The following is a 21,246-nucleotide window of genomic DNA, read 5'->3' as shown; positions in this document are numbered from 1 at the left end:
ATATATTGATTGAAATAAATGATTTGAATAATTATAATTGGCCAGTTTTATTTTCTATCAAAAGTTCCGTTGTGTGTATAATGAGTAGCTAATTGTAAAGATAAATTCATGAAAAACCTTTGTTTGTTCGCATTTACATAAATAAACAAGAATATAATTTCTCGGCAAGTATGATTTAATTCTTTCACACATTTTCAGCATCCTTCAAGTTCTTGCAATAACTTTAATTTCTCCAACTCATCCACCTCTATCCTTTTATCTAGTTCCATCTCAGTACCCAGATAACTAATGGGAATGCTTGGGACATATATTTTACTATTGCGATTTTAACAACTTGACACCTTTCTAAAAGTATCTAATACCGTATTTACTAAGATTAAAGCTAACTGTTTTCCATAGTCTGATTTTGTGTTCCTCACAACCCTTAGTCCTTGCTTCAATATCTTTCCATTTCCAATGTTCATCCATTTAGCACTCTAATGAGTTAATTTCCTAACTCTCATTAGAGATGCAGTCATCTGTAGCTTGCTTCTGATATCTTTTGACCATTTCCTATTCACTGCTAGTTCCTCTACTCTGCAGTTTTTCATGTGAAGGTACTGCTTCCATCTGCCTTTTCAACTATGGCAGGTGATTACGTATCATAATCACCTGCCATATAATTTAGCATTATCCTTTTTCATTCAAAGCGCTTACAAAGTTTTCCACCTCCTAAGACAAAACTAGAGGCAAAGGAGCTACCTCATTTTATATACGGATTCTTAGAGCTAATATTCTTTCTCCACAAGTCCCATCATCCATCACGTATTGTAAGGTAGTTATCCCTTAGTAACTCTTTAAATTCTCTTTCCCTTGCCTGGCATGCTTTCTCTTCAACTGTAGTCTGTATCACCGTAGTTGAAATCACCCATAATGATAGTGATCTCAGTTATCCAACATTCAAATGAATGAATCTTTGATCATCACCCTTGAATTAACAACAAAATTCTGGTATGCTGCCATGTAATTGTAGCTTCAGTCAGCAGGGATGTAGTAATTATCCTGCCCTTCAATTATTTGTACAAATTGATGTCCTGTTGGGTTGGATAATTGAGGGTTACTGTAGTTATATCTGTAAGGTTATTCCTTTTCTGTCTATGCAGTTTATAGTCCTCTTCAGGAGAGTATGGTATATAGCAGTATACAACTGTGTATTTTGTTCTGTTAACTGCTAGCTTACACAAAACAGCTCAAATCTATTGCTTGTATTACTGCTACTATCAACATCACTCGAGATCTCTATTTTGGTTTTGTCGATTGGATTTTAACGGTATAGATGTGAACACAGATTGATAAGAAAATAACTATTTATTGACTTAATTGCTAATATTTCGCTGGTATTCTGTCCAGCATCTTCAGAGCACACAAAGTTTGTTACAGTAGCGAGACAACCACAATCCAGTGTAACTGTGGGACTAGTATGAGCAATTGTAGCGTGCAGTGCAAAGACTAAAGTCCTAATTACGTGCCATCTAAGTTGAATAAAAAGAAATAACTAATAAAATTAAATTAAAAAATTAAAAAAAAAAACGAGAGAGAAAGCAACTACTAATTTGGTCTTAGGATGACTGTCTCCCAAATCTTTGGTAGATTTATGCAGCCATACTTGTTGAGGTCTGGAGTATGTTTCAAGGCTTCTGTTGATTCCAGGAACAACCTCTGACTTATAAAAGCTTCTGCGCGGCACTTTTGTTTTTTTCCAGTTGATCCTGTGTGCAGCAGTATCCAAAGCATGGTCTGCTAGACTGACTTGCCATAATGAAAGATATATTTTTTGTGTTCACTGAGGTGGATGTCCACAGTTCTTCCTGTCTGTCCATAGTAGGCTCGATGACATGAACAGGGCACTTCATAGACTCTTGGATGTGATAAAGGAGAGAGAATCTGTCCTTAGAATGAGAGTTGCCAATTTCACATAAGGTTTAAATACGATGTGTAGTTGGTCTTTGTTAAGCCCCCTAGATATCTTTTTCAGATGTGCCTTTAATGTATGGGATGGTGACAGTTTTGTTGTAGTCTTCTGTCATAGACAGTGGGGGGGGGGGGATTTCTGGGAGCATTTGGTATTTTATCTATCTTATAGGGATTATGGCCATTGGTCAGTGAGAAAGTTCAGCAGTGAGAGCAATGTCATTGGAACAAATTGCTCTAGCTCTATGGGTTAGTGTTTTTAGAATACCATATTGTTGAGATGGGTGATGGTTTGTGTAAATATCTCCCTGTATGTGTGGGTTTTCTATAAACTGAGAATGATAAGGAAACTTCTGGAAGACATGATTAGTATGCCCAGGAAGGTCAGACAATCATTGGCTTCTAGTTCCATTGTAAAGTGGATTTTTGGGTGCTGGCTATTTAGATACACTAAAAATGTATTCAAAGTGTCTGGGCCATGTGGCCAAATAGCAAACACATCGTCAACATAGTGTAGCTAGAGATTAGGTTTGAGAGTGGCTGTATTGATAGCTAGTTTTTCCAGATGTTCTATGTAGAAGTTGGCTAAGGGGAGAGAAAAGTGGGATCCCATAGCTGTCCCATCTAATTGTTTGTATATTTTCCCTTTCCATGTTGAATGTGACAACATCACATGGTCAAGAATTCTACTTTGGTTATATTTAATTCCTCTGCAATCATTAGCAGTATTTCCCATCCTTTTTATCCTGCCCATCCTCCTTGAATACACTGTACTTACCACATTTTGTTCCTGTAAGGATATCCTCTTCTGTTAAGCCAGATCTCGTTAATGTCAATAATTGTTAGGTCTGTAACATTTACTAGTGCTAAAAATCCATTGTTATTATTCCCGATTCTTCGTGAGTATACATGATAATCACCTATCCGTCTGAGATGTGTTAAGTAACTTAAATAGTCCAAGTTGATTTATCAACCAAATGCTTTATCTGACTGCTGCAATTATTGCTTTTATGGAATGATCCCATTTTTGGTCATTCCTTTCATATTATCATTCCCTGTCATAAAAGTATCATTCATCTTAGTGCATGTGTCCAAGCCCTCGTGTAGCTACCCTGTCATACTTGGTTGCACTGACTACCTATATAATTCTTTGCTGACTAAGAGTTCTTTCAAATATCCGACACAAATACCTGACACAAATCCATTTAATTATAATCCATTCTCTGACTATAAATTCTTTCTACCATCAAAAATATTCTATAAATCAACAAGGTGTACATCATTCCTCTTGCACAGTCTGCTCATTGAGTCATTAACAATCACAGCTTTTTCATCTCTCTCTCTCTCTCTCTCTCATAATCTTAGCAAAAGCTAACAATCTTGACTCTTTTGCTCTTCTTTTCACCTCATTCAACAATCTTTATATCTTCTCATCCATCTCATATCTCCAGTTCTGCCACTATTCTACCTGCTTGCATATAGCCTCAGTCGTGTCACATATCTTCACTCCTAGAAAACACACTTTTATTATTTGCATATCTAGCACACCCCTATCATAGAAATGCTGTACATCACAATATTCTTTTTCATCCTTCAATCTTTAGGAATGTTATTTGATGACATTTACAATTCAGGATTGGTCATACTGTATAATTTAACAACAGTAGAAGGAAAATAACAGTTATCTCCCATTGAGGTTTGTTAATGGATTTATTTAAGTTAAAAATATTTGGTTCAATATTATAAATATTATGGCTGTGGTTAGTCTTAATCAATGTTGGCATTTTATTTTAAAAAATATATATACACACATGCATTTCTGAAATTTCTGTGGTTATATTGAAATTCTTGAGTTCATGTATAAAAATCACATAATTCTGAGTTGAAAAAGAATTTATTAGTATTACATTCCTCTGCTAGTTTCATGTACCTTTTTGTACACTTTTCAGGAGATATTTTTAGATATAAGGGAAATTACAAGGGACTTTTACTGTATCACATAAAGGTCTCTTGTTTATTTAACTTGTATGGAGACTCCATGATAAGAGTTCTTGAGGAGTGTGACAATCGGATTTTCCTGGGGCAAAGATTAAGGACGTGAGCAATGCTGTAAGGATGCAGAGAGAAAGTGAAAAAAGATTTTTTGTGGTTGACAAGTGTGGTATCTGAGAAGATATGAGAGAGTTGCTGGTACAAGTGGATAAGAAGAGTGAGAGAGTAAAGGTTGTGAGCCTGTTCCCACAGTTATAGTGTGGAATTTGTGGATGTGTGGAATGAGTTTGATAATGAAAGGACCTATATAAGGTGGATGATTTGTATTTGAATGGATTTGGAGTTAGGTGTATTGAGAAAATATTGTTCAGTGAGAGTTTGCATGTACAGCCAGGGAAACTGGAGTATTTGGAGGGGTGCAGGCATCCTAGAGGTGAGCAAGTGTGAGAATGATCATATGATGCTGAATCACTCTCCCAGAACCACCTCAGGTTCTGATCTTGAGTGGGATAATCACCCACTCAAGTTCAGAACCTGAGGAAGTACTGCAGTTTATGTGTACTAATGCTAAAGTATTCAGAATAAGGGAAGGAGTTTGGGCAGCCAAAAGTTGGGCATTAGTGAGATTTAGTTGATAGAGCATGATATAGTAATGGGAGAAACAAGACGGTGCAAGGAGTTTTGCAGAAGAATTGAAGCCAGAAAGAGCAGGAGTGCATCTGAGACTACTTGGTGATATAAATGCCAGGGGTATAAGGGAGAATATAGATACCATACATTGGCAAATTAGCATAATAAATGCAGGTCAAGTAATTATTAGAGTATTTTCAACTATGGAGACAGATTGGAATGAGGATTGGTCATAGAGAGAGAAGGAAATGGGATTTATACAGCTGCTAAGAGATAATTACCTCATACAACATATAATGGAGAGGACTAGGAGTTCAAATCCCTCTCATTACATGTTTTCACATGCTGAATTTTCAGCAGAATTGCCAAGCAGGCAGTTATGATAAACTGAGGAGCCATCTTTAGAGCATTGCCATGATAAGAATTTTGAGGGGGGGAAATGTTCGCAGTCTATGGGAGATGGTTAAGGGCTGTTTGAATAAAGTATCAGACCGCATACCCAGAGGCAGGAAGATAAATAAGGTAGGAGTTAGTGAGTAGCATCAAATTAAATTAAACTTTCTAAGAAATTATATTCTTGTTTAATCCTTTATCTCAGTGTAAGCAGACAAATTTTCCATGCAAAGTATCTTCACAACTGGGTTACTTGTATATAGAGGCTAATGACTATAGCAATACAAGTGATAAACAGAACATTGAAAAAATACTATATATATATAAAAATATAACATAATCACTTAACACTAATATAGAGAGTGATATGTTAAGAACAGGGCCGATTTGAGAGTATCTGATGTCCCTAGGCAAAGAAAATTTAGGCACCCCTATACATTGTCTCTCTATATATATTTTGTCATACTCACACAAACATAAGCCCAGAAGTCTTAGCACCCCTGGGCGATTGCCTAGGTTCGCCTAATGGTAAAACTGGCCCTGGTTAAGAAAAAGATGTATGATGATAAACAGGAAAAGGAAATATAAGCAACTGTACTGTGTGTAACCAAGGGCTGTAGCCATACTGCTTACTAGAAAAGTTAAATTCGGGTGTTAGTCATTTGATTTTGTAGTGACTGTATCTATGAGAGCTCATGTAACATGATATATGCTTAGTGATAATACACATCATTGGAAAATTATAATTGGGAATTTTAATTGTAAAGTAGGCTATAAATAACAGGGAGAAAGTGCTTTTGGTGTGTAATGCATAGACCAAAGAAATTAGAGAGGACAAAGAGTTTTTGAATTTGCAGAGATCCATAGTTTATATATAGGTAATGCTTTCTTTAAAAAATGTTAGTGAACTTGGAAATCACCAGATTGCAGAAGTTTTTAACGAAATGGATTATATTACTCTGAACAACATGGAAATATTAGAATATGTATCTGTTGTCAACTAGTTTATGATAGTGATCATTGAGAGCAAGGATAAGAATAAGCATCGAGAGGGAAAGAGAGAGATTGAAAATGGTAATGAAAAAAAAAATCCACAATAAAAGGTGAAAGATATAATAAACCATAAAGAAAAAATTTAGAAAATAATGGAAGAAAAAATTGAAAGCAGTATGAATGAATCAGACATCTGATAGAATGGAGGAAATAGCTTCAACAATAATGGAAGCTACTAAAAATAAAAAAAATCATTACCAGAAAATAGAACATCTACAGAAAATTTTGCCTTATAGTCACATGATCAATATTGATGTTTACCATCACAAGGCATCTTCATGGGCACAATGAATTATAACTATGTGCACACAGGCACGCTAGTAGGAAGGCAAACACAAACTGAGTATGAAAGGCAGAATCCTAATCCTGCAGATCTACTTTTTGTGCAGTGGTAGGGTATTGCTGAAGTCTAAAGTCTCTAAGGTTTTAGGTGAAGGTGAGGCTTCTGAATTCGTTCAGATTTGGTGAATGTTATATATTGTGATGTATTCTAGAAATATCTGATTAATTTCTGTTGTATTAAAGGAGCAGGGGTTTTGTTCCATTGCATCTGGTGATTCCATAGGTACACTTATGCATTTTTGGGTGAAAAAATTAGCAGCAGTATATCACATTGGTGGAACTGTACTCCAGGAGGTTGACGAAGCCTGAGATTTGGGTGTATTGGTGGATAGGGAGTTGAAGTTTACGGGGCACATAGCAAAAGTGGCTAAATCAGCTCATCAGATCTCTTGGTCACTGAAGAATACTTTGACAAGCAGAGATAAGCAAGTTATTGTTCCTCTTTATCGAGCCTTGATAAGACTTGACTACTGTGCCCAGATCTGGGTTTCTTCTTGATGGGGGAGAAGGTTGAGAGGATCCAGAGGCGAGTGACCAAGATGATAGCTAGTCTATGGAATGAACCTTACGAGAACAGGTTGAAGATCTGTGGTTTACAGAAATTGGTTAATAGGCAGAAAAGGGGTGATATGATTAAGATATTCAAACTACTGAAGTTTGAATTTCTTACAAGATTAATTCAGAGGAAATTTTTAAGAACAAGTTTGGTAATGGGAGAACTAGGGGGCCATCCATCGAAACTGAGCAAGAGTGTAGTTAGCAAGGATGTTAGAACTAGGTTTTTTACTTGGAGACTGGTGAATGAGTGGAATAAGCTGCCAGAGTTGTTGTGGGTGACTGTAAAGGAATTCAAAGCAAAGTATGATAGATACTGTGTGAATGCCAAATAGTTGTTCTTGATATGATGTTTAGGGCCTCCCTCGATGAGTCTAAGGACTCCTTGGAGTTGCCCATAATAATAATAATAATGCAAAGAACCATCAGAAGTACTTAATTAACAGAAGATAATTCCACTATATATGGCACTAAAAGGTCTCTTTTGGATATCTCTGCACAGATCTGGTCATGTGGCTATATTGATAGGAAAACATTGGAGCAAGTATAGACACAAATAACTAAGACTGTCTCAGGATTCTGGAATGTTGAGTATGTTATAAGGACAAGATCTAGGGAATGCAGTCTGTCTGCAGAGCTTGGTAAATAGGAGGAGTAATATGATTGAGACATATAAGCTGGTGAGAGATATCAGATAGATACAAGGGAATTATTACATAAGGTAATAAAAGAACAAGGTCATCCCTGGTTTTGTACAAAGGTCATGTGAGTTTAAGGAAGTAAAAAGGAAAATTTTTTTTCATAGCTGGTGATGAATAAGTGGAGTTTGGGCTAAGTGAGAGTTGGGGGTAATGTGGAATATCTTCAAGGTAAAGTATTATATTGTAGTATGTGTGTCTTCAGACTCCATGGAATATTAGAAGTGATACTAGAATTATGTGGTTTTATATTGAAACTCTCAAGTGTGTGTGTGAGAGAGAAGTGAATATTTAAGAGGCAAGAAATTTTGTGGAACTCTGCTAAATGTTGATGCAGTCATTTACTTTATGCAGAATAAAAAATATGCCACATCACAAGTACAGGCTGCTTCACAAACTCCTGGATGTGGTAAAGGAGAGAGTTTTTCCTTTGGTGAACAGATGAGAGTTGCCAATTTGAAATTGGCAACTCTCATCAATGTGGTCTGTGAATGTATGAAATGGTAAGTTTTGTTGTGGTTTCATGTATTAGGTGAAGAAAGGAATTTCAGGGGAGAACATTTAGTATTTTTTCCATTTTGGGGGGGATTATAGCCATCGGCTAAAAAGTGTGGTGCAGGTGAGTGATTTCAAACACTAACTCACAGAGTCAGAGATAGCTCTGACTCTGTGAGTTAATGCTTTTAGGATGCCATACTGTTGAGCTAGATGACTGTGTGATTTTTTTGTGCTAATATCTTCCAGTACTTACCCAAAACACTGCTTTCAGTATATGTAATTTTTCTATAAACAGAAAAAAGTAATGAATCTTCAGGAAGGAATGTGACTAGTGTATCTAGGAAAGGCAGTCAGTCAGTCATTAGATTCCTGTTCTATTAGGGTGTTGGCTATTTAAATGCACTAAAAATGTATCTAATTGAGTCTGGACCATCCAGCTAAATTCAAACAAAACATCCAGACACTTTAGATACATTTTTAGTGCATTTAAATAGCCAATACCCTAAAATCCCCTTCACAATGGAACAGGAATCTAATGTGCCTTTCTTTTTTTTTTTTTCTTGAGAGATGCTGGGCAGTAGCAAAATATCAACAACTAAGTTAAATAAATATTAATTATTTTCTTATTATTCTTGTGTTGTGAATTAAAACTGTTAAATAAACTAAACATGAACTGCCAACACATAAGCCTTTCTACCTATTTAATCAGGCCATTTGTTAAGGTGCAGCTGAAAAGGGCATTTCTATTCTCATACTGGTGCTGTAGTGACTGATGACATCCATTATGAGATGATAAAACATCTGCACCATTTTTTTTTTTTTTTTCACTCTTCTTTTCTAACTATACAACAAGATACTGAGAAGGAATTTCTAATTCATGGCATAAGTCAGTTGCCACTGCCTTTCCAAAACCAGGTAAAGATTCAGCACAATCAGACATTTACTGATTGCTCTAGTCAGCTATTTTTGTAACGTATAGGAAAGAATGGTTAATGCTAGACTTCTCAGGTATTTAGAAAGCAATGATCTTTTCTCTAACACACTTTTAGAAAACTGAAATCAGATGTTCATGTTTCGGGAATGAATCTCTTATAGATGTTTCTAGACAGATCTGATAGTCCAACACTGATCAGAGATTCATTCCTGAAATGTGAACATCTGATTTCAGTTTTCTTGAACATGAAAAAAGCTTATGACACACTGGTGATATGCTATATTAAAAGATCTCTATAATTTAAGTCTGAAGGTCCATCTACCTTCTTTTACTAAAAACTTTCTCTCCGGCCAAATTTTCCAAATTCAAGTGGGAATTGGTCTTAAGTAAACTCAGTCACTAAACAACTTCTTTCTGCTGTAGGCAGTGCTCTCTTGATGACTTCAGTCTCCTATCATTCTTGTAACATGGAAGGTGATTTCAACATACAGTTGATTGTATTTGTTCATAGTGTTAGTAATGGGTTTAGGTTTACAGCAGAAAAAAAGTGTGTTGACTTCACTGAATATAAACTCATCATCCAGACAGCGTTAAGGATAGGGTAAACATGTTATCTCAGCAGCAACAAGTAAAGTTCTTAGAAGTCATTTTTGGCAAAAAGCTTACATTTTTTGCACACATCTATTAGCTAAAAGAAGTGCAAGAGAAAGCATTGAATACCCTTTATATTCTCTACAGAATGACATGTTGATTGATGTTCCTTGCTTCACCTTTATTCTCAAATCTTGATTATGGGTCACAAGTCTACTCTTCTGCTATGGACTCCTCTGCATTGTTCGCATCCTATCCATCATTGAATTATACGAAGAGCTACTAGTACATTTCACACATCAATAGTTCACACTTTATGTTGAAGCAAATGAATCTGCTCTCACCTCACTTCATTTGAAACAGTTGTCACTTAACCCTAAAAATAGTCGTCATTGCCTAAGCATGTTGTGTGACTAATATTTTTTCCTTATGTTACTAAGATCAATATCACACTTTCTATTTGTCTGTTTGGTCTGGGTAAAAGCTTGTTTAAGTTGTTGGCATAAATGTTGATAGCATTACTTGCAAACATAATATTTCTCCATGGCAGGTTTATACTCTTTCAAGCAGCCTCTCACTTTCCCAGCTAGTCATCATACGTCATCATCAGTCTACCTGCAGCTGTTTAGTGCATACAGAGAGAGAGATTTCTCACCTGTCTGTATAGTGGTTCACGATCTGACTCCTTTGTTGGATATGCTGCTGTGTTTTCTAACTAGATTGTCTAGAATTGGATACCACTTGAATGCGGTAACTGTACTACTGAGCTGCTTGTTGTTCTACTCATAAAAGAAAACTGCTGCATAAACACGTGATTTATATGGACTCATAGAGTTTTTTACTGTCTACATTCAGAACTTTGTTTTACAATTATTATATCAGTGAAAACCTTTAATTTTGATGTTCAATTGCTGGATTCCCAGCCACATTTGGAGTTAAGAGAAGTGGCATTGCAGATGCAACTGCTGGGTCAACTCTTACTTTCTCCACATACTGCTTGTCATTCCCTTATATGGACTAGACAGTTAATACTTAATAATTTTCAGTTGTTATGACTGGAAGCACTGAAAAATTGCTGAGATTAAGCCTGAAATTAAAATTAAAGCCCAAAACACACAGACTAACACTAACTTCCTTATGGAATTGCAAGGAAGAAAAAAAAACAGTACTGTGTTTTTCTAAAACCACTCCTGTGGCTGCATTATCCTAATAGCACATTTGCCATTTGGCCACATAGTCTAAACTTAAAATGCTTTAGTACAAGTAGAGGTCGAGAGTAATGAAATTTTAATAGAATACAAAGCAAGAAAGTATAAAAAAAGTGATAGTTTGGATATGAATGATTTGATCAGTGTAGAGTATGAGAGAATATGAAATTCCTGGAAGAAGCAAAAAAGATGAGAGAAGGAATAATGATTGTTTCTTTTGCCATGATATAATAGGAGTGAATGGCCATGATAGCAAATGAGTCAATGCATAGGTTGTGTAGGAGTAATTTGTAGATGTATGGAGTGAATTCATTTGATGAAAGAGGAGTGTACAAGGTGTCCCAGAAGTCATTGCATATTTTAATAAAATAGGGTCAGTTTCAAATAAATATTTTAATGGCATGTTATATATATAGTTTTATACAAAATACAAGCTTTAAATTGTTAATAGACTTAAAAGAACTGGATCTGTGAGCAAAAAATATCTGGATGCCCAAGGATGCATTCCATCTGTTCATTAAGACTTCAAAGAGTATCAGAAATTATCTGTGAGAAACATCCTGCTGATCAAACATATTCAAAACAATTCACAGAATCTTTCACATATGTTGCTGCTTTTCTTGGTTAATCTTTTTCACACAAGTTGTGCAGTATGCGAATGTGATAATGTTTCAGAATCAAATACAAGAATCTGTGAATTATTTTGGGTGCTAAATCTGCAAGATGCATTCTTGACTGATAATTTCTGATCCTCTTTGAAGACTTGTTGAATAGGTTCAGTGCTTTCTTGTGTGCTGTTGTTGGACATCCATATCTCTCAGCAAAATGCATGGGTCCAATTCCTTTAAATTTGTTCACAATTTAAACTTTGTATTTTGTTGAAAAATACAATCATGTTATTATTAACATGTTTGAAATTTACCTTATTGCACATGGTGACCTTTTGGACACCCTATATATGGATGATGCTCTTCACTTGAATGGATTTAGTTTGGAGTCTGGAGAAAATATTGCTGGTAAAATATTGGTCAGAGAGAGAGAGAGGGGAAAAAAAAATGATATGTAGAATCAAGCCTGTTAGGTTGGAAATATGTGGGGGGGGGGGCACTTTTAATACAGTGAATGGCAGAATACATTCTCAGATCACAAATAAGATTGGAGTAGTAAAAAAAATGCAGAGGTTCTAATGGACCAAAGAAAATAAAGCATCAGTAATAACGAGAGATGGTTGGCATTGGAGAGTTTTATTTGACCAAAAATTATAAGCATTAATGAGATGTTTGGAGGAGAGGAGGAGGATATAAAATGCTTGGAAAGAAGTCAACAGACAAAATAGTATTAGGAACAAGTAGCTATGGTGGCCACCTTAATAAGATGTAGATCCTCCTTTCACTGTGATGACAGTAGCAGTCCTACGGGGCATACTTTCCATAAGCATATGATAGCAATCAGTGGGGATTTTGGACCATTCTTCTGTAAGCATGTAATGAGGTCCTGAACTGTTGTGGGGCAGATGTCCCTTGACCTTGCCTGATGCTCCAGTTCATCCCACAGATGTTCAGTAGTGTTGAGATCAGGGATCTGTGGAGGCCAGTCAAGTGTTGTGATGTTCATGTGCACAAACCATGCAGTTACGTCAGTTTCTGCATGTCCTTATGACATGGTGCATTGTCTTGCTGGAGACATCAGTCAGTATCGTAGGAAGCATTGCATTGTCCAGAATGTCCGGATACTTTCTGAAATTCAATGCTCATGGCACCACAAACAAAGGTCCAAGGCCAAACCAGGAAAAATAGGACCATGCCATCACATCGCCACCTCCAAATTTCAAAGTTCGGGTACGTACTCTAGTCAGAGATGTTCACCAAGCATCAGCCAAACGTACACCCATAACCTATATTTCCAAGCTTCCACTTCCCACTGTACATGCTTTTTTGCACCACTGAAGACAATCCTGCATTGTAGTTTGGGTAATGTGAGGCTTGCATATTGTGGTCCTTTCCATGGAAATCCATTTGAGAGCCTTGGTTCTAATGTATTTGTGCAGATTCGTTTTCCAGTTGATGCTCAGAACTCAGCAATGTGTTGGCCAGTGAATGGCAATTTTTATATATTATCCTTCATAGCACCCTATGGTCATGGTCAGTGAGTGTAGCGTGTCATCCACTACAACTAGCACTTGCAGTTGATTCCCTGTGCTTCCATCTAAGTATGGCATCACTGATTGTTGACCTGGAATTGCGTAGTTTGTCAACAATTTGCCAAACAGATAAGTCTGCAACATGACATTCTATCACAATGCCTCTTTCAAACTCTTGTCACTTCCCTTCTTGCAGCCATTTCACCCAGACACAGTTGCACTGACTTGGGAACATCATATTCCTCCAATTTATACCGGCTAAAAACACGACTCATTACATGGCACAGTGCACTTTGCCAATGGAAGTGTCCATTGACTTCTTTCCAAGCAGTGTAATTACAGGGATAGAATGTAAAGGATACTGTATTTTCAGGATATTGAGAGAGAGAGAGATGAGAAGGGAGGAAGATTGCAGAATAGCAGCAAAGAGTATTGTCATAGCAGAAGAAATAGAAACAATAAAAGTAAAAGCTTGGCAGGAGGATAGTAGCAGAGTAGCAGGATACAGTGCACTGTTGAGGCTGTCTGCAGTAGTTAAGAGCATCTTTTGGGATGTGAATCAAGCTAAAATTTTTTTTTTTTCCCCTCAAATGCATGCTAGAAAAATGTGGATCAGAAACCCATTTACTGCACATATAATGTGGAAAAAAAAATTACAAACGAATGAATTGGAAATGGATTCATTCATTGAACAGTTTTCCTGTGACTGCATTTAGTAAACTCTCCTTGATTAATTTTTGGCTAAATTATCAAAATGAGCAGTCAGGTTCCTTAGGTGTGAAACTGGCTTCTTGACTTGAGGGGGGGGGGGTACATGTCACCATGATCTAGCAATGTTTATTTTCAGAAATGTAGCATCTAAAAAAGTACAGTATATAGATTGGATGATAAACCAAATTTTAACATAATATGGACTTTTTCTACTGGCACAAAGTTATGTGAGATAGTTGAATAAGACTAAAAGTAAAATGCAGATAGTATGTATTGGCAAATTAGCTCAAAGAGGACAAGACAAATGATTATTATGATGAACTGTGGTAAGATTGGTAGGAAAAAAGAACATAGGGATCATAACATGGGAACAAAGTTGAGGATTTTAGATGCAGTTGTTTTTCCAACAGCGACTTATGGGTGCAAGACTTGGAACCTAAAGAAGTGAGATAAGAAACGTATATCTGCTTTTGAGATGTGGTGTTACAGAAGGCTGTTGAGGATATCATATACTGAAAGGCGTACAAATGAATAGGTGTTAGAAAAGATTAGTAGAACTTTAGGGCTCCTTAAGGATATTGACAGAAGAAAGTTAAAATATTTTGGACACATAGAAAGGATGGAAGGAGAACTTCTCAGAACAGTAATAGAAGGTCAAGTTCCTGGAAAAAGAGGCAGGGGTAGACCATCAATAAGATGGATGGATGGCATGTGTGGAGTGACTGATCTTCAGAGAGTTGAGGCTGTCAGAAAAGCAAACAACAGGACTACATGCCGTGGCCTGGTGTGGAACATCACCGAGCATTGGAGTGACCATACGGCATCTGTAGATGCCCAGTGAACATAGAGAGAGTACTCACTTTGTCTCCTTCTAGGAAAGTGATCATGAAGTCTTAACCTGTGCAGTGATAAAGCGTGTAAAATTTTCATTTAAGAATGGGGGAGAGGATTTAAGAGCCTCTAGCTCAGTCAGTTTAGATGAAGCCCTTTGGTCAGAAATACCTGGGTTTGATTTCCATATATGACATAAGGAATCTTTATCTGGTCTCTTTTAACTAAAGGTGAGTTAATCAGTCTCGTACAGAGGTAGAGAGTTTTTTCACCCAGAAACTCAAGTTTTTCCTCCCTCAGAACAGGTGAACCAACCCCATGAACACACAGATCTACAGACATAAATACATTTCCCCCAAAATCAGGCTTGACAACAAGCCGGTTGGGGTCACTTAAAGTCACATCATGTAAATAGCATACCCTCCACCAAGTGGGATAATGTGAGGAAGAAGAATGGGGGGGAGGATTTATGTGGAATTCCAGAACAGTTGATTATTACAAACTTCAGAAGAAATTTGGAATAGTCTATGGATGACATAGGAAACTACATGAGAATATTATCAGCACTGCAGTGTTTGAGGAAAGTGGTAAAGAGTCAAGAAAGTAAGATAAGTCAGATGGAAGTTAACTTAATATATAGCATAATTTAAAGCAGGAGCTGCAAAAACAGAAAATGTTATAGAAAGAATATAAAAAGATATGTGATGATCATGCTTATGAGCAGTACAAAGTAATGTTTAAGATGGATGATCAGCTTGATAAGGAAGGCAGAATCAAAGGAAATTGGTTGAATGAGCCAGAACGAGTTGAGTCAATGACCACTAAAGACATTCTGAATTACAAAAAAAATAAATAAATAATAATAATAATTAAGCTCGTCGCATGTATGATTTCTGCAGTAGAAATCATGCATGCTAGAAAAATGTGGATCAGAAACCCATTTACATTCATATAATGTGAAAAAAAAAAAAAATTACAAATGAATGAATTGGAAATGGATTCATTCATTGAACAGTTTTCCTTTCCTGTGACTGCATTTGGTAAACTCTCCTTGATTAATTTTTGGCTAAATTATCAAAATGAGCAGTCAGATTCCTTAAGTGTGAAACTGGCTTCTTGACTTGGGGGAGGGGGGTGTACATGTCACTATGATGTAGCATCTAAAAAAGTACAGTATATAGATTGGATGATAAACCAAATTTTAACATAAAATGGACTTTTTCTTCTGGCACAAAGTTATGTGATGTCAAATAACATTATCATTTTCATTAATCTTTTTCTTATTTAAAAATTAAATCCATACTAAATAAAGATGGCATGATTGAATCAACAGTAATAATGAATTTGATGGACATTTTTTTACTTGGCTATGCTACCAATACAAAGGGTTATTTGGTTTAATCCTCTATTCAAGTGTAAGCAAACAGTTTGCACCTGAAATATTTTCAGGACTGGGGCAACTCATGGTAAAGGTGGTATAAGCTCTGATCATCATCATCATCATACGTATCAAGGATTTAGGCCTAGTATGGCCTGTTCTGGCCTTAGAAGTCATCGTTGAATCGTTTAAGAGGACGTCCTGGTTTTCTTTTTCCTAATGGCTTGTACTTTAAGGCTTGTTTTGGTAATCTTTCTGTTTTCATTCTTTGAACGTGTTCCATCCATCTATGTTTATATTTTTTAATTTTTTCAATTACTGGTTCTTGGTTTAATTCTTTCATAATATCTTCGTTTCTTTTGTGATCAAATAGAGTATACTTTGCAGTTTTTCTCATAAACTTCATTTCTGCTGTTGTTAATCTTTGTTTGTCTTTTTGTTTTATTGTCCAGATTTCGCTTCCATACATTAAGACCGGTAGGGCTAATGTATTGTATACTTTTAGCCTGGTTTGTTTTTGAACTAGGTTTGGTTTAAATATAGAGTTAATTACTCCTGTTATTTTTAAATATTTTGCAATTTTTATGTTTATATCTTTTTCATTTTCATAAGTGATCATACATCCTAGGTAGTTAAATGAATTCACCTGTTCTAAGATCTTGTTATCTAATACTATTTTAGTTCTTGCTGGATCTTGTCCTTTAAAGGCCATAGTTTTTGATTTTTCTGTTGATATTATCATACCATAATCTTTGGATATCTCATTTAGATTTAAAATAGCTTTCTGTAAGTTATCTTCAGAATTTGTAATTATTATTTGGTCGTCTGCAAAGAGGAGAGTGTTTAAGTTAACTGTAGGTAAAAGTTTAATTCCTTGATGTAAATTTTTACTCCATTTTATTATTATTTCATTTAAGTAGATATTAAAAAGAGTTGCTGCGAGGGGACATCCCTGTCGGACCCCTTGGTTTATCTCTCTTGTATGTGATAGCTCACGATTTAATCTTATTTGTATTTGATTGTTTTCATATATACTTGTGACAGCTTTTAGGATATTATTTGGTATTTGTCTTTCTTTTAATATGTTAAATAATGTTTCTTTTAACTTTGTGAAATGCTTTTTCAAAGTCAATAAATGCAATATGTGTTTCTAAATTATATTCTCTTCTTTTCTCTATTATTAATTTTAGGCAGAAGGCTGGGTCTATACATGATCATCCTTTTCTAAATCCATTTTGTACCTCTAGAATAAAGTTTTCGGAATATTTCATTAGTTTGTTATTTAAGATTCTGCTGTATATTTTGTAACATGAATTTAGTATACTGATACCTCTATAGTTTTTAGGGTCATCTCTATTACCTTTCTTAAAGATAGGAATCACAATTGCTTTTTTCCATTCTATTGGGGGGATACCAGTTGAGTAAATTTTATTTAAAAATAATAAGAGTCTTCCTTTGAATCTTGTTCCTGCGTATTTATATAGTTCTGAACCTAGCTTATCTTCTCCAGGTGATTTTCCATTTCTTGTTTCTTTCAGGCTGATTTCTAATTCTTCTTCAGTTATTTCCTTTTCATTTTCGTTAATTGTTTGCCAGTTGTCTTTTTTAAAATATTTGTCTGTCCACAGTTCTGTGTAGTAATTTAGAAATTCTTCTAATTTCAATTCAGTGTTTAATTTTATGTTTTCTTTGGTATCTGCATTTAGGTGTTTCAAAATCTTATATACATTGGGTCTTATTTTATATAAATCATGTTCTAAATTAGAAACAAATTTATTCCATGATTCTCTGTCTTTTTCTGATTTCTCTTTTAGCTATGGCTCTTATTCTTTTATATTCTATTTCATCTTCTAATCTTTTACTGCTTAACCATTTGTGATAGGCTTCTCATTTGCTGCTGCATTTAGTATCGTTTTTATATTAAGCCATTCTATTTCTATTTCTTCATTTTGTTTTATTTTATCTAGATACTGGTTAATTCCTTGTTCATATAGCCATTGTACATTTGTGTCATTCAATAGTCTAGTTTTATAAACAAATGTTTTAATTTTTCTTTCTGTTCTTGTTACTTGTAGCCATTTAGGTGGTAATCTTAATTTTATTTTAACAAGGAAGTGGTCACTGCTTATTTCATATCCTCTGTGAACTCTAACATCTAGTGAAAATTTTGATGTCTTTTCATTTAATATGAAGTAATCTAATATTGATTTCTCTGTTCTCTGAAGCTCTGATCATTTGCCTTAGTATCTCATAATGCAAAGCACATATCCTTATAGGTGTATATAATGCACATATCATTATACATTATGGAAATGATTGCTACCCAGACCGGTTTCGACCTTTATTGAGGTCTTGTCAGTGGGAGCTAGACCCAGAGGTGGTGATACTAAGGTGGAAGTAATGCAAAAGTCATATTACCATATACCAATAAGATGTTGACACCTTATGGAAGCGAAAGAATCAGAGGTGTATCAGATGTTGGTTGGGTTAGATGTTAATAAGGCTGTTGGAATGGATGATATCACCACGTATTCCTGAAGAATGTGCACCACTATACCCATGACCTGGTTATTTAATGAAAGTTTTACTGTGGGTAGGGTTCCTACGGAATAGAAAGAAGGCAAAATAATAATGCTCCACAAACATGGTTTTATGACAGAAGTTTCCAATTATAGATCAGTCTGTATAACTGTGTTTGTCTTCATGGTGTTGGAGAGATTGGTAAGGAATAGAATACAGGATTGGGTGGACATAGAATGATGGTCAGCATGCATCTGTAAAGAGTAAGTCCTGTTTTAGCAGTTTACTTACATTTTATGATAAGGTAACAAGTGCATTAGCGTTTGATAGGTTATCATTAAATGGATCAGAGATTGTGTATGATGGAGCAGTGTCTCCAAAAAGGAGTGTAGCAGTGGTTTACTCCAGGGTTCCGTTCTTGAACCCCTGCTGTTTAACACGTTGATAAACAATATATCATGTGGAGTGACTGGGGATCTTCAGTTGTTTGCTGATGCACAGTTGTGAAGAATTATAAGTAGCACTGCAGATGTTAATTCCCTTCAGGAAGATTTGAATAGACTTTTTACTTGGAGAAAGGAATGGGGCTGTAGATATAAGTGCAAGGTGTTGCATTTTGGAGTGTAGAAATATAAGGCTGTGTACTATATCAATGTTGCCATACTGCAGGAAGTGGATGAGATTAGAGATTTGTGAAATATGGTTGACAGTAGACTGAAGTTTAGAGGGCATATTGCTAGTGTTGCAAAGGCTGCACATAGTAGTGCTGCTATGATATGAAGTACTCCAGCATGTAGGAATAAGGAAATGGTTGTGCACTGGTTAGACCACACTTGGATGTTCAAATGGCCATCTTTCAGAACAACACATTATCATCGCTACTGTTTAAAATTCATACCCAAGAGTAATGCATATAACATGAACATGATATCATTTACAGATTGTCATTGTCTCCCCATCTCTCAGATTTGCAGCACTATAACAAATTGATGCCATGCTTAATAGCAACATAAATTGCTGTTAGTGGTGAGTAGACCTGTTACTAGACTAGATGCTTAGAATTATAAGTGTGTTTTTCATCTGAATATAAATTAGCTGGTTCATGTGGAGGTGACAGGGTTTTTCATTCTGCAAAATAGGCAAACATGCAATTGACAGACAATACACTGGCTTCATTGCCTTAGCTGCTTTGGTTTAATTTAAACAATTGCAGCTGGCTAGGATTATTTGGATGAATAAAGGAATATGCTAAATTTTCTCTTGCTGTTTAAAATAAGTAATTATGGACATCACAGCATGACTAAATCAGTGACTAAATCTGCAGGACTGATAGGTTTGATTGTAGTCGCTTGCTGTTTCTGATTTTTTTTTCCCTCAGCTAATTCCTGAACTCCCCCCCCCACACACACACAGAAGAAACTTAAGCTTTTAATTTAATAACTCAGAAAAACTATTTCTACAATGCACATTATTGCATACATATAAAAGTAGTGAAAGGTGGTGACCAGAAAACTATTTCCAGAAAATTAGGAGTAAGAGAGTAGAGTACTTTCTTTAAGCTAATTTCTTTATTGATTTCATTATACTTACATTTCTTAGATTTTGTAAGAAGTTAGTTAAACTTTACTTAAGCTTGAAACAAAAAATCTCTAAATATATTTAACTTTTTTCTTTTATTTTTCAGATTTTGAAAATTTTTGAAGCACAAATATAAAGAGAGCTATTTTTGCTATCAGAGACGTTTGGACAGCTGTTGTTGTTGCAAATTTTTACAGTGTTTCTCTCCTAATTTCATTTTATGTGCAGTGTAAATTATCATTGTAAAACATGACCTCCATAATGTAAGTTATGACTTGAAAAACATGCATGGATCAAAACATAAACAGACATTGTATTTATTTGCTATTGCCTATCACGCTTCAGTTGGGGGGGGAGGAAGAGACTGAACTTACATCAGATATATTTTGTGTAGTTGAAGTCATCACAAATATATCAGTTTGTTATATTGTTGAATTAATGTTTAGTGTTAATGGGTTTTAATGTAAAGGCCACTTTAAATTTTAAATGTTTTATTATACACCAGTGCATTTAAAAGAAAGCTACCAGCTTTCTGACTTATCCTATGCATCGTGGTTATATTTGCATAGGAAAGCTTGCTTGTTTATATTGAAATTTGGTTCTTTCACCCATGTAAGTAGGTTACTTAAAAGAAAAAAAAATTCTGGTTATTATATAAATAGTTTTATCAGTGAACTAAAATTCTTTTAAGTTTAAATGAAACACCAACAATGAAATATTTTCCTATTATTGTAGTAAATAAATTCCTTGTATGGGAACTTATTAAAATGTTTTTGTTTGAATGGAATGGCAATGAGTGAAATTTTCTTGAATTACTGTTTGAAGCTGTAATGTAATGATGGCATTTATATATAATTACTTGCTTTATTATGAAGTCATCGCAGATTGAAAATAATCATGAAAGGACTTTTTTTCTAACTCTGTTCATTGCATAGAAAAATATTTGTATAATACAGTATAAATAGTGCTGTAGCCACAATATGATCTTTCTACATGTTTAATGTAAAATGCATGAAAATTATCTTTCAATTGCTGTTGAAGAGGAAAACAAGAAAAGTTTTGTGAGTCATAACTACAACCTAGTTTAGTTTTATAGTTGTTCACAACTAAATCAGAAATCAGTTTTATTTATGATAATTAATATGGATTTTGTTTCCACTTATACTGGAATTTCAGAAATAATTGCCAAAAAATAAATATCTATGTTATATATACACATACACTCTTTCCAAAGTAGTCAGCAG

General features: G+C 35.1%; 1 long non-coding RNA gene across 1 annotated transcript in view; it reads left to right on the top strand.

Annotated features, from left to right (window-relative positions):
• Positions 1 to 20,789, top strand: part of LOC150107274 (uncharacterized) — a 40,862-nt gene extending 20,073 nt beyond the window's left edge. Inside the window, exon 3 of the long non-coding RNA XR_016548184.1 lies at positions 20,109 to 20,789. This is a non-coding gene — a long non-coding RNA (uncharacterized LOC150107274). The remainder of the gene's footprint in view (positions 1 to 20,108) is intronic.
• The last annotated feature ends 457 nt before the right edge of the window (positions 20,790 to 21,246 follow it).

This window comes from Typopeltis vanoorti, chromosome 4 (genome assembly GCF_054136105.1).
Source record: "Typopeltis vanoorti isolate ZY-2024b chromosome 4, IOZ_Tvanoo_1.0, whole genome shotgun sequence".
Classification (NCBI taxonomy): Eukaryota; Metazoa; Arthropoda; class Arachnida; order Uropygi; family Thelyphonidae; genus Typopeltis; species Typopeltis vanoorti.
Note: the sequence above shows the minus strand (reverse complement) of the source record. Positions and strands in the feature narration are given on the sequence as shown.